The 12,658-nt window shown below is 42.3% G+C and overlaps 1 protein-coding gene across 7 annotated transcripts in view; it reads left to right on the forward strand.

Annotated features, from left to right (window-relative positions):
• Window positions 1-12,658, forward strand: part of LOC133422459 (RNA binding protein fox-1 homolog 2-like) — a 55,440-nt gene that overhangs the window by 1,119 nt on the left and 41,663 nt on the right. The gene's annotated exons all lie outside the window — the stretch shown is intronic.

Raw genomic sequence — 12,658 nt, forward strand, 5'->3', positions numbered from 1 at the left:
TACCAAAATGATCATCTATCCTCCTTCTCCCCTGTCTTAACCAACACACACAAAAAAAAAACACATTTATCCCCGTGCATCATCATGGTATTGTGTTTTGACGTTGCCCTTTCTCCCATCAACACTGTCCTGCCATCTTTGCAACAAGAAAGTAGCCGATGTAATTAAAGGGAATTGAGAGATTTATGATTTACAAAGGAGTGTGAATCCAGCAGGATCCTTGTTTGAAATAGGGTGTGTGTTTCTCCTGGAGCTGTGCAGAGAGAGCAAGACCAACCCAGACAAAGGTAATATGATACAGGCTCCATTGCTGTGACAGCCAGCACCACAGCAGAGATCAGAGCCCTTCATCTTGCCTCACACAGAACAGTCCTGTGCTTTCTCACATGCTTCTAGACCTTGTGTCTTCCTCATTCTCCTGGATAGAATTGTTTAGAGTCGTGATCATAAGTGTGTGTGTATATATATGTGTGTATATATATATACATATATTATTTTTATTTTGAGTCACCACAAATTGTTATACACATGGCATGTGCCATTAATTACTGGATGCCCCCCTCCCCTTTTCTGTGGCTAGGTGTTAAAAGAGAGAGGCAGACAGGCATTGGGGGAGGGGTCACCGCAGTGAAAGACAAAGAACAGAGCCTTTTGCTGGAGGCTGAAGGAGCAAAGAGGGCTCGGGGGGCTCTCCTTAACGGGGGTCTTCCCCTACTTTCATGACTCGACAGCTGAGACGGCGAAGCATCAGCAGCCGTCCTGGACTAAACGCGCTGGACTAAACTACTGTAATACAATTATCCAGAGGGTTGCCCAGTATGCCACAGTATGCACGTCTCTTTACTTGTTCTCCCTGGATCAGTTTCTAGTTATTCCTCTCCACACCACGTATAATTCGTACACCTACACACATATGCTGTGAAGTGTATCAAATGCAATAGTCCAGTGGAAAATTTTAGCCAATGCTGGCGTTTAAGTCCAGGGAAATGGTGGTAAGAGTAGTTGAAGGGCAAGTTAACGTGGCTTGAGTCCAGGAGAATTGGTAAAATGCTTTAAGTGGGAACGTTGCAAAGACACAAAGTGTCTCTGCCCTGAAGCCCTCTGAACGTCAGAGGATGGGTGCTGATGATGGGAAAACGCTACAGCCTTCCGGCAAAGATGATGTGACAATGAGCGGCATGGCTTAGGGAGGATTCGGGCTGCTCATCATTTATATTGATCGCTCTAGTCTGCACTGGGATGTATGTGTGCTTTTTTTGGAGGCGGGAGGGGTGACAAATAGAAATGATTGGACGACAGAGATGGGAAGGGAGGATGAGTGGAAGGATAGATGTGAGATGAAGGGGAAAAACATCAGTAGAGAAAGAGAAGTGAATAAATGTTGGAATATTAGGGATGCAGGGCAATGAAATACACATGACATGCAAGTGGATAGCAGGAGTGGAAAAGGGACCCGGATGGTTGTGATGGAGTGTTGAGGGGGGGAATAAAGGATGGTTGCAGAGAGACGGTAGACGGAAAGAAAAGCTGAGCCATTAGCTTGCATCCATCAGAGATTATGATAAAGGATGAGAGGAAAGTGATGGATGACAGGAGTGGCTTCAGCGTGGGGAGAGATAAGGAGGAGGCTACGCTCTGAATTAAGATGAGTAGTTCAATAACACTTTATGCAGAAGATTAATGAAAAACAAAATGACTTTGACGGGATGAGCAGGTAATTCAGGCATATGAGTTGAGTGGCAGAAACAGTGAAGCTGCTTGCAAACTCGGGGAAAGAGAAAATGAGTTCTGGGGGTTCACTTCCGACCAAATGCCCCTAACAATTACTACAGGATTCCCATCGAGAGCCAGTCGACCGCTGACCTTCCAGACTGACTGTAAATCAGCGCTGTAATAATAAATGAGAATGCAGCCTCCTGTCTTTGTTATGCTTGCTCTCCTCCCCCAACTCTGCCCCATACAAGCTGCATCTCCCTCCCTCCTCCCCCGCTCACATGTCCTCTGATTTGTCCCCCCCCCCCCAGGCATATTTCCAGATTGTTAATTGACTCCTGGTTTACAGGCTTTCAGTGCATTATTGAGGCAGAGCACCCCAAGCCACCCCCTCTCCCTGCTCTCTATCAGCTATCCCATCTCCCTCCTGCCATCTTTCATTACCTCCCCATTTTTCAGTCCGTCTCCCATCACTCAAATCTGTGTCGCTTCTATATTTCTCTCGAGCTATGCACAGGTCTTGTCTCATGTCTTCATCTCACATTTGTATTCCGCTTCATCTTCTTCATGTTTCATCCCCCTCCTTATTGGCTTTTATTTATTTATTCCTGTATTTTTCTCCCTCCATGTGCTAGTTGTATTGAAGCTTCCCCTTGGGGCAGATCTGTGGTCTGCTTGGATGCAGTGGGAGTAGTTTCTAACCCTACGTACGTCCCTTTCTCTGATTCGGAGAGCCGATTTGTCCTATCGTTGGCAGTAAAGCGGCTTTGTGTCGCACTAACGAGATCAAAGCTCATTTAGGAGAGGGCATTAACCAGGCTGATCGCTATAGAGGGCCAAATAAAAGGGAGGGGAGGGCAGGCAAAGGAGCGGTTGATATGACTGAACAGTTCACAGACACGGATCGTTACCAGCAGTGGACTCTTTTTAGATTCAATGTTCAACACAAGCAGGAATCATTTGATTTAACTTGGGTTATTTCACTGGAACAAATTGAGGTCAAATGTTTGTCTTTCCAGGACACAAACGACAGAAACATTCCTGAAGTAACTGTGGAGAACAAGCATTGAAGGACAGATTATATTTATTGTTTGTTTATTTATATGTGAGTGGGTGTGTGGGTGACCAACGTTAACCTGCAATAAAATTTAGATTATTATTAGATACATTTTTGAAAGCAAGTTTACAAAGTCTTGTGTATTTTAATGTGGACTGTTTTAAAGTGTTTTCCAATTTCAAAAAATGAAAACTTTTGTACAATTTCTTACAGAAAAGCATTTTTATTTATTTTATTTGAAATATATTTTTTAAATAAAACATTTAGCTTAAACACATTTATTATTTTTATTATGCGGTCAAGTAGAGGAATTGAGGAAAACATTATATAAAATAATGTGAAAGTGGTTGATTGACCCAAAATTATTTATTCATTTAAATGTATCTTATTTTTAGAGGAATGCTTTGATGTATTCTAGCTTTGACAGATCAAGTTTACCACTAAACCAGAAAGAATTATGATTAAAGCCTGATTAAAGGCTAGATGATTTTAGTCTCGATTTTGTCACTTTCAGAACTCACCAATTTAGTAAGCAGTCAGTGGTCGGGAGTTGGGACTAGGTGCTTACGTGTGAACAACTCAAACACTCGTCAGAGATGCTTGCTGACGCATGTCAGAACCATTGCCGATGGCTAACAGATATTATTAAACGAGCCAAATATCTAGAGCAGTTAGAAGAATACCTGTTACCGTCAATGAGAGAGAGAGACATGCCCTGAGGTCATTGTGGGCAGAGTAATCCTGAAGATGAAAGACAGTGGAGACATGCATGACTTCCATAACGCAGCAGAGCTGACAGCTACTTAAAAAAAAAAAAAAAGATATTGCAAAAGATTTTTTTTTTTTAATGGGAAAGTGATTTTAATACTCCAAATTACAAAGCAGCATTTCCAGTTATCTGAACACGCCAACAATCGGTTGGCGCCAAAAAATCTTGTAATCTGAGACCAGCATTAAAAAAAAGTAGCCTGAGGTGTTTTTTTTTTTTTAGATGTGTCTCTGGCACGTCCTCCTCCTGAGTGCAAAAGCCTGCACTGTTGACACATTTAATACTTTAGCACAGATTGTATTTATCTGTGGTTTTCTTCTCCGTTTCAGCCGCAATTTCAAAACAATGCAAAGTTGTCTGTGATCAATTTTGTCCTCTCTGCCACCTCGATAGTGGAGCAACACATGCGCTGACGCAGATGTAGTTCATACCTTCTGCTGTGTTGATACAGGAATACCTGGAAGTGAAAAGAACAGGACAATGTGGTAAAAGGCTTGGCTAAAAATCTGATTTGAATTGCAAAACATTATGCAACTTTATATCAAATATCAAAACAAGCCCTGAGTGCTCCTAAACTGCTACCGTTTCAACACTGTCGGCACATCATCGCAACAATTTGCAGATATGAACGACAAAATGTTATAAATTGATAATTTCAATCCTTTTTTCCCATAATAGTATGTATTACCTGTTTTTTTTTCCCTTATTTCCTTTTTGCTACATTAAAATATTTGATTTAAAGTAGGGAACACGGACTGATTTAGAGTAAATAAGTCAGAATATCCACAGACGAGGGATTTTGCTACAGAAACAGAAGTGTGTGGTGCAGCAGGTTGCACGGTCAGTTGTCGTGTGTTCATGAGTTATAGGCGGACATACACATTCCTCGCTGCTCCACCATTAAGCTTCCTGCAGCTGTTTAATGATTGCTGTTAAACTTTGAGCCACGGCTCCGTTGAATCACCCTTGACTTTTGAACCGGCAGCGATAAGCTAACAATTCCCCAGACAAAGTTGCTCAACTCTTTATGTCTCTCTGTGCCCTTGATTCGCTTGGATTAGATCACCACGCTTTATTGGCCCAAGTGCAACAGTTGTAATACTAAAGCATGAAGGAATCTGTTGTTTTTCCTTTCAGGCTTGTTAAGTAACGCTGGATTCAGCTCCTCAACACGCCTCTTGCATGTAAACGCTCCCTGCACGGTCGTCATGTCACTTCTCCCCCCACCCTACACGTCTCCTCCCCAAGGCTGCCCCCAAACTGTCACATGTGCTCCCATCTCCACCCACACTCACAGCCAAATGTCAATTCAGTGTTTCCATGACACAGGGTCATCTCTGATACACTGCTAGTATTATCATAGCAGTCTGAATATTGTGAATTATTCATTTTCAGTCGTGAAATATCCCTGAACCTGCACAGTTATGTTTGAGCAGGTCTTTTCCAGGTCGGTGAGTGAACCGCTCTTTCATGTATTGCCACAGTGGCTTTGATACGGCACTTTCGAAAATATCAACAGTTTCCTATTGTCAATAAAACGGAGGAAGAAAATTTGACACAGTATAGGTGTTATAAAAAAAAAAATGTAGAACCAGTCCTAAAATTGATTATGTATGCCTACTTGTCAGTGTTTCGGAAAATAACTGCTGCTGGGACTGGCAAAGGTTTGCAGCAGCTCTTGTATATTTATTTCTTCTTGTTCATCATTTTTCCACTTTTGTTTGTCAATATTCTGAATATTTCAGAACAGCGCTCCTGCTGCTTTTCTTTATCCAGTCAAACTGATCACAATGGTGCTGCACTTGCCTTCATTTTAACATCAATAAAGTTCTGTTCAGCTGGAGCGATTGAGATAAATGATGAGAATAAGTCAGCAAAGTGAGCAAGGTGAAAATAGGAGGCAGGGGGATGTGTATACTGGATTATGGGGGGAAAAATGTACTGCAAAGTGGTGTCATTTTTGATTACTTGAGGAATTTAACACAACTAAATAAGTACTCTGATTTAAGAGAAAAATATGTTTGATAGTTACAGTAGGTGCTTTGCAGATGTTGTCCATGTTGCCAACCTGAGGTGATTAGATCTGACAGAGAACCATGAAGCTGTGAATCTGCAGCATATTAGTGCAGTTTGAGCAAAAACAAACATCAACTGTGACTCAAATTAACTTTTAAATAATACAACGTGATTGATAATTTAAGCAGAGGAAATTGCCAAGTCTTTGTCCACAGTTACACTGTGCTCTATTAACTACCGTGGGGACTGCAGAAGGGTGTGCAAAAATCCGCCCTCTCATATTTGTTTGTTTTGCCTCAAGCATGTTGAAAATGTTTCTTTTTCACAGCAGATTTCATAGAAAAACCACAAACCTGTACCAGAATGTTGCATAAACAAAGTAAAGAAAATAGTTAAAAAGCTTCTGGTTTTGCAGTCTGACTGATCAGGTCAGTTTGAAAACATTCAGGTAAAACGTATAAAACGACATCTTTTAGTAGATTAACTACACATCTTTTTGAACTGCCTCCTCAGTTGCCTCTCTCTTTCTTTCTTTCTTTCATTTACTTGCTCGATTGTGGTAATTCTAAGTGGTAATTATACCATACAGGCTAGGAAATTATCTTTCTCCACTGCTGCAGTCAGCTTTTCATCCATCGATTTAAAAGGGGTCTGGTCGTACGATCAAATGGATTTACAAATGTAAAGTACCAATAATTAGTTTCAGCGACACATTTAGCACTTCCAACCTTACATGTAATTTAGTAGAAAGCTTCTTGTGCAGAGATGTGCATGCATAAATCAAACAGCAGCCCAAGCAGCCAAACACTTATAGACTGGGACATGGCACTCCAACACGTCTCTGGCTCTGAGAAGAGGGCCAGATTGAACTAAATCCTGTTTTTTATTGACAGAAATCAGTGAACTCGGTTACAGAGGACTAAGTACTAATATGAAAGAAGCCAAATAGTTCTCATGAGTAAAGTACTCTTTTTGTTTTATATTTATTATTTAGCTTTACATGTCATTTCGGACGGGGATATGGGCGGAAATCAGAACGTAAGAAAAAAACGTAGGCAATTATTGTACCTAACCATCTAGATTCTCTAGCTTCTAGAGGCTCACTGGTGATGCTGTAAAAAATATTTGACTTAGAGATTGTTTTACTAAATATGTCATACATTTCATACCTATCTTCAGATTCTTGTATTAACCTGGAAACCAGTGCAGCAGCGGTGAATACTGGTGTCTGCAGGCAGCGGTATGGAGATGTCAAGAGGGGTCTGTTGTTTTTAGCAGCTCAGTTAGTAGAGGAAAAAACCTTCATCATTTAATTTATCCCAGAGTTGCATCCTTTGCTAACATCTGGTTGAGACAAAAAAAAAACTGCACAGAGGTCGTATCAGGTGTGTCTAAGAAGAAGAGGGATGAACGCAGCTACGCTTCGGCTCTCTGGGTGCACTTCACATGGAATTGGAGTTGTGGAGCCTCAGTCGTCCCGTTTGTCTGTCATGCTGGCGTCCTCCACTGCATTTATCACTTTCAGCCTCATCATTTGGCTTTGCTCTGCCTCTCGGAGGTTGGCGCATCAATCACTTCACTCTCTGTCGTTCGCTTTATTCCACATGGGCTGTTGTGTTAATTCACTCTGCTTCAGCTGCTGCGGTAGACGCCGTCACTACGTGGGCCTCCCAGTCGGGAGGATTTATGGCCGGTGTTCTCGTCGTCTCCATCGTCGCCTTCTTCACTTCATAAAATGTTGAGGTGGCTGCTAATTCTGAGCACCTGCTGTTGTCCTTTAACAGCATGTTCTCAGTGGTTTCTCAGATATGGGTGTAGGATTAACATTCTGCTTGATATTAAAGGTTGACTATTAAGTATATTAAATTTAAAAATTAAATTTATGTAAAAATATAACAGTGTCTCTCTGTGTTATATTCAGGGTTCCTTTTTAGCGACTCATCAGCCGTGTGTCCTTTTCTAACATTGCGGTTTGACTTTCACTCTCTTAATTGAATAATTTGATTGCGTCTGCTCGTCTCCTGTGGATTAGTGGCACTCGAGTGAATAGTTTATGACTTCAGATGTTTATCTTGAGCTGCTTCAATTCTTGAAAATCAAGCAGCCAAACACGAATGTGCGTTTGCAGCGTCTCGATGTGGGAACGTTGTGATCTTAACCCACAAGTTGTACGCTAAAGTAACTCATTCTGATTTCACGTTTAACGATTTTTACAAGCGATTTCAAAGACGCATACAGTCTGGAGAAAATGTTGAAGCTGCTGTCCTCTGATTTGGAAAATAATCCAGTGTGTTACCCTTAAATATCCCCAAACTTTGTGAAATATTTAGTCTGCAACTTTAAAATCCCGGTTTATTGTCCAAAGTGTTAACGGAGTTGCATAGTGTGTTGCTGGCATATGAAGCATCTTTTTGTTGGGTTTTCAGCCACTTGCTAAACTTGAAAGGACAGCCGCAGTTTAAACCTCATTGTTTATGGCACATACTGTTACTCCAGTGTTAACTATGATCTCCTTTTTCCAACTGTGCATTCATCCAGTTAAATGTTTATGAGGTGTGTATTATGTTAATTGTAATTATTGGTTGGGGATTTTCGGCTCAGACGTTATGGTCCTGGTTGACGGACACTTTGAGATCAGCTTTTTGTCTTGCATACTTATGTTTTAGTGGTTGCAGCTGGGATTTTTCTTATATATTTGGTGACCTGGCAGCGTAAAGCCAGACCTTGGCAGAATCCCCCTCCTCAGGCTGTTCTGTTAAGGACGACTGGATGCCTGCAGCGGCCCGCCTAATTACCCCCCTCCCCCTGCCACCCTCACCATCTGTTGACCTCATGTCATTTTGCTTTCCTTCACTGCTGCTGCTTTTTTTTTTTTTTTTCTCCCCCCCTCCCGCTCAGCTCTTACCCATTTGCTCCACCAACTCCTAAACTTCTTTCCCTATCCTAAAATAGCAGGATGGAGAGAGAGAAAATAAACAAGAGATACACCCTTCAGGCTTTGCCCTCCATGGAGTCAGACACACGGGGACAGGGAGAGGGGGAGGAAGTTTATAAGAGTGTGACTGGTTTTTCTTTGCTTTTGCTGATCCCCGCCAGCGCGGTCTGCAGCCTCGCAGTCGAGCAGGCAGCGCCTTCAAAGGCTCCACCCTGCTCGCAAACTATATAGAATTAACTTGATGGAAACTTGGAAGCGCGCGGCAGGAAAACACAGCTCCGATTCTCTGCAGGATCCGTGCTGATTCTGACACCGACTTTTAACCTATTTATTTACAACAGTGCAGTACGTGTACTTTATATGACTTTTTTTTTTTAAAAACATGCAGACATGTTTGGGGTCCTTTAGAAAAAGGAGTAACTTGAGAATGTATGTGTGTCTGTGTGAATGTGAGTAAAAGTGGCTTTAAAAACCAGGGACCAAGTCCAGACCCCTGGTCCCCTCCCCCACCCCTTAAGAAAATATAAATCACATGGCATTCTTCGCGTATGACTCATTGTCTCCATTTTGATCCCCCCCCCCACCCCTTTTTATTATTTTTCTGCCCTTTCTTTGCTTTGGCCGTCTTTTTACCCACATTCCTTCTCCTCCTCCTGTGTGCGTCTGTCTCTGCTCTCATTTTCATCTCCTTCTTTCTTCCTTTTTTCTCGTCTCTCTCTTCCATCTCTCTTTCCAGCTCGCTCCCTCCCTCCTTCCCTCCCTCCTCTCCTGCAGACAGATTGGTTCCAGATGTTGTGAAACTTCCCCCTCTCTCCCTCCTTGTGTTCGTCTCTGTAAACTCCTCCATCTCTTTCTTTTTTCCACCCTGTTCACTGTAAAACCAAGGGTGACTCTACAATTTGATGGTCTGGAATAACTTTGGTCCACTGGCATTCCTGTCTTACTCCCTGTTCTCGTTGCCGATGCAGAGCATACACCCGTGCTTCGACTATAAAAAAAAAAACAAAAAACGAATGCTCCATATTTTAGTCACCTGGAATTGTGTTATTCATGTTTTAATAAATACAACACAAAAGCTGAGCAAGCCTTATCTAACATTTGAAGCACGTTTTATTCACGTTATCAGCACAGTCTGTTTATATTGCGCTGCAGTGTTTGTAGCACTCACAATGCATCTCTTTATTTGTGATAGGATGACTTTTCTCATCCCTGCTGACCTTGCTCAGGGCTTTGCAGGCTTGAAATTTAGCTTTGAAGAGCCCCCTTATACTGCATTTCCATCTGCGCTGTGCTGAGCACCAGCAGCTTTCTCCACTTAGTCCTCTGCTCAATATAAGCTTGTCCGCCCGCCTGTAAATGTGGCGCACCAAGGAGAGCGTTCCCCCCAGGGACCAGGCAAGAGGGGGAAATTGGTTCCAGATGAAACAGGAAGTTGAGAGAGGAGACAAAGAAAGGACTGTTTCAGGGAGGGGGGGGGCTGGCCCCGGGTTTGGACATACATACACTCAGTCAGTTTAGTGCTCATACATCAAAAGAAAATAGTTTTTCCTCCCTGTTTTTCCTATAATTTACATTTGCCCCCTCCTTTTCCTTAAGGGTCATGATCCACACCAGCGTCCTCGGTGCTGAGCAACGACGTACTGTAAACAGTGGTGGTCGTTGTACGCAGGCCCCAAAGTAGATTTTTAAGAGAGGTTTCAACACTCTTTTAAGAGACCAATGGACTCATAAGAACAGATTTGATTTGTAGATTCGTACGAGACAACTTCACTTTGATGATCCTATGGCAGTCGGGGGAAAGAAAAAAAAGACTAAATGAAATTATTGGTGTATACAGTTCATTTGATGGTTTTCCTGTTTGTAACTTTTGGATTCATGCCATGCTGTTTTTCCTTAAAGGAATACAGAAGGGTTTTGAAATGGTGAAAAGCAGATCCCTGATTTGTGGTTTGGCCTGTTTGTTCATCAGATTGTTGTGAAAGTGGTTTTATTGAAATCATTAGTCACTATCGTCGATAAAGCCGCGACGTGGACTCCATCATCCATGTTAATTAAGCACTACAACCGTGTTTATAGTTCTTGGTGTGGACGGCCCTTTAATTTCATTTCCCCTCGGCATCCGGCGAGCCCGCCCTCTCTACACACTTGTTTCTGGTTTTTCATTGGTCCATACATCGTGACCACATCTGTGTTTTGTCTTAACCTCACAACCCTCAGACCTCCATATCTTTAACAAACATAAATACATACATTTTTAGTTATTATCAGCTTTACTTCTGAATATATACGGATTCCAGGCCAATTTCCTGTCACGGCGGTTCTCCGTCTCACAGGCTTGCCTCTGATTGGCTGGATGAACGCCGTTAGGAAGTCATTCCCACAGCGGGCGGCTTGAGGTCGAGGCCAAGAGGTTAACTCTGTTGACGCTCTTCAGAGGCCTATCTCATTGCTGCAGCATCACACATCCCACACTAAAGCTGTTCGCTGAATGGAGGAGTCGATTCAGCCAAAGAAGCAGCACATGGATTGGAAATATTTCCCCATTAAATGTAATTAAAACATCAGCAGCTCTCAAGACTGCAAACTCTTCCCCGTCCGTCAGGCACAGACCTCTGTTACCCTCTCAGTTGCTTCGTTTCATCTCCTCTTTTCTCCCTTCTTGCGTGGTGAGATTCCTGCCTCAGCTCCTTATCAAGAGCAGAGGCATGAGTCCCACTAGGCGGTCATGTTGTCTCTGCATGGCGTGCCAGCAGGCTAGACCATGCCAGAGTCATCTCTCCCACTGCTGTCAAAATATCATCGTTTAGTTAACTTTCCATTGTTCCAGACCTCCTCCTGCTCCCCCCCTCCCGCCTTTGTCTCTCTGACCCCTCCCCCTCCCCTTCCACCTCCTCCTCTTCTACTGTAGCGCCGCCGCAAACAATAGATCCTCTGGCGTGGCAACGAGAAGAAAATGATAGTTGAAGAGAGCGAATGAGACAGAAATAATCTAATTAAAAGTAATTGGAGAGCAATTAACTACAACAGGGGTCTCAGCAGGAGCACGGAGGAGTGAGGGGTGCCGGCGGACTGTGAAAGTTCGGTAAACTGAATTTATGGGTCACCAGTCATGGTATCCGAACAGACTGTTAACAGTAACTCAATTCACTCCTCGGTGACTTTACTGCAGGGTCTTTTGTCCTCGTATGAACTTCGTCCTGTGAAGGGGCGCCATTGTCGTCGTAAACTTCAAATTACTGGGAGCAATTGGCATCATCTTAAAAGATGGGAAGCTTTATAAAATCCGGGAAAAAGCTTGGTTAATAGTCTCTTAAATTATTTGAACCTTGAACAGGCACAAGCACAAATAAAACTATTTTCACTGTCTTGGCTAACCAACTTCATTAGGAAATATAAGCAAATCCAGAGTTTGATGCAGCAAACCCACAGGAGCGCTGAGAGAGGGCCGTGCTTGCCCCTTTGTTACATCATCCTTCCACAGTCAGGATAGTAATTATTGCAGTTTAGCAAGAGGAATCACGTGGTGAACAGTATCATATTTTCCTCTTCATGATGCACTCATCCACTTATTTCAGCTCTGATCTGATTCTAATAAGTCTTTTCTATTATTATTATTATGTATAATCTATACCTGCCTACTGTCTTTTAGAGTCGCGTTTGTGTTTTCTGTAGGAAACAGGTCTAAACTGCAGCATTTATATTCTTTGCTGTTGTTAGTTGTTCAGTCTGAGGTATACAGTAGCTGGAATTACACCATATGTACATGATCCATGGTTTTTGAGATACTTGTCAACCCATGTGACTGTATTGACCACGTGGTGTGACAGTTTCTCATGCAGTGCTGCCTGAGGACTCAAAGATCATCTGCACCCAACACTAGTTTCCATCCAAGACATTTACACACTCTGATTTCCCCAAACTCCCCAAAAGCTGTTATCTTTACAATCTCACAAAAGATTACTTGTGTTACTTGTATTTTCTCAGAACGTTCATCATCACTGACTCTTTGGATCAGTTTTGAGTGTGTTGTTGCTATCAAATTATAGTTTTCCTTTTCTTTTTTTTGATAGTGTTTTTAAACAATTAAAACAGTACATGTGTCCTGTGCATAAATAATGAATCCAACACATTTTTGTTGTGTTCATAGAAATGTTTTACAAGAAGTCCA

This window comes from Cololabis saira, chromosome 21, assembly GCF_033807715.1.
Source record: "Cololabis saira isolate AMF1-May2022 chromosome 21, fColSai1.1, whole genome shotgun sequence".
In the NCBI taxonomy this organism is placed as follows: Eukaryota; Metazoa; Chordata; class Actinopteri; order Beloniformes; family Belonidae; genus Cololabis; species Cololabis saira.